The 1,933-nt window shown below is 37.0% G+C and overlaps 1 long non-coding RNA gene across 1 annotated transcript; it reads right to left on the reverse strand.

Annotated features, from left to right (window-relative positions):
* Window positions 1–4: 4 nt before the first annotated feature.
* On the reverse strand, window positions 5–474 carry LOC129571955 (uncharacterized). Its single transcript, XR_008688367.1, has 3 exons — window positions 290–474; window positions 112–215; window positions 5–45 (listed from the first exon to the last, which is right to left on the reverse strand). It is a non-coding gene; the product is annotated as an uncharacterized LOC129571955 (long non-coding RNA).
* Window positions 475–1,933: the final 1,459 nt, after the last annotated feature.

Here is a 1,933-nt window from a genome sequence, read left to right on the forward strand (position 1 = left end):
TGGAGCATTTCTGCTCTCTTTTTGTTGATTGTTTTCATGTTACCACTGAAATATTGTATGCAAATAATTTGAGAATTTCATTTACATTTTCTTGAACGATTAATAACTTACTTTTTTGCTAACATGACAGCAATTTCAAACATGGGAACATCCTTGGTCAACCCTTCTACATATCCACGATATGCTGGATAAAAGGAATAAGCAGCAGCAAACAGCTGACAGAAAAAGATTGAAAGGATTCAATGTGTGAATAAAGCAATAAATTCTGTATTTAAAATCAATCAAATACCTGGCAAATGTCATCAGATGCACACGTATTTCTGGGAGCATATTTTTTCGCAGATTTATCGAGTTTATATGTAGTTGTCGACATGCTGGCATTTGTCAGCATAGCAATTTTCGGATCGCCCTTCAATTTTTTATCAACATTGCACCCTGGAATTGGGTTCAAATAAGAATTTGGACGCCGCTTCTGTCTTTCCCATGTTTCACTTTCATTCAATTGTTTCGATGAGATTCTTGATTTCGGCTGAGTTGTCGATTTCGGCTGAGTTGTCGATTTCGGCTGAGTTGTCGATTTCTGCTGCGTAGCGGCGCAGGTTAAACATATTCGACTTTCACCATATCCCTCGGCATCTCCACATGGCAAAGAACAACCATCAAGGATATGAACGGCTTTTTTGCATTTTTGGCATTTGTGAGCATCTCCTGGTGAGTGACCATTTGCGCAAGCAATGCACGTGGCTTTATTTGAAATCATTTCCATAGTGGTCTCATTTTCATCGTCATTCATTTGCTCAGTGCACGTGGTTTCATTTGAAGTCTTATCCATAGTGGTGTAATTTGCATCATCGTTCAATTGCTCAAGCTGAATGTCGTCATCACAATCGTACAGTTCCGTATCAACTATTATGTTTTGCAAACCTCCCGAAGCATCAATAAATTCGATGTACTCTTGCGATGCTTCTTTTACGATTCCATCTATCATTGCGATGTGCGCACAAACAAACTGGTCAACGCGACACGGAATGACCGAATCCAATGTTCGTTTTACAATATTGAAATACGATTCAACATTTGCAGAAGATGCTCTATTTGATGTACCAAAAATTGGCGTCGCCAATGCTGACCATAGAACGATGGTTTTCGTTAATTTAGTTAGAAATTTAACGAAATCTTTATTTTCCATTTCGTTCTTCTCGCTTTCATCATTGTTAGCCCCAGCAATTTCATCACTTGTAGCATTGATTTCATCGAACCATTCTTGGAAGGTTGGCATAGAATTGCTTTTACGTGTGTCCGTTACATAGTTTTCAAGTTCAGGATTTGATGATAATTCTTGATTGAAAAAATCCGGTTCATTTTCCTCAATACCGCTTATTAATTCATCTAAATGTTCTTTGTGTGTATTGCAGAAGATGCCTATAAGAAAAATATAACACATATATGTAAATATTTTTGTCGAAATTTAAACAAAAAAATATGATTTGTATATCAAAAAGTTTGTTATACCAATGGTCTGTGACTTCGCCACGATCATGATTGATTGTAGAATTTTTCGTGCTTGTGCAAGGTCAGTAAGTGGAATGAGTAAACACGTTGCTCTGACAAAGAACTGCTTTTGTTCAGCTGATTTTGACTTCAATGCATCACATGTTGTGATATGTTTCACCAAATGGTTAACATCAATTCTAATTTGATGTTTGAGCTTCCGTGCGTATGGATTATTTGGATTTTTAATCAAGATGAACAAAAGTTCACAATATTCGAACATATCGACACAGCTTGCGAAAACTACAGCCGCAGAGTTCAACAAAACGCTCGACATATCTGATACAAAAATGTTTGGCACATCGTCGAAAAATCGGATGAATTCAAAAAACCAAGACACAATGCGGCCCATATGATGAGCTTCCGAAACCATGGAATATAT

The sequence above is a fragment of the Sitodiplosis mosellana genome, unplaced genomic scaffold (genome assembly GCF_009176505.1).
Source record: "Sitodiplosis mosellana isolate CC-2019 unplaced genomic scaffold, AAFC_SMos_1.0 Smas_scaffold_3862, whole genome shotgun sequence".
Lineage (NCBI taxonomy): Eukaryota > Metazoa > Arthropoda > Insecta > Diptera > Cecidomyiidae > Sitodiplosis > Sitodiplosis mosellana.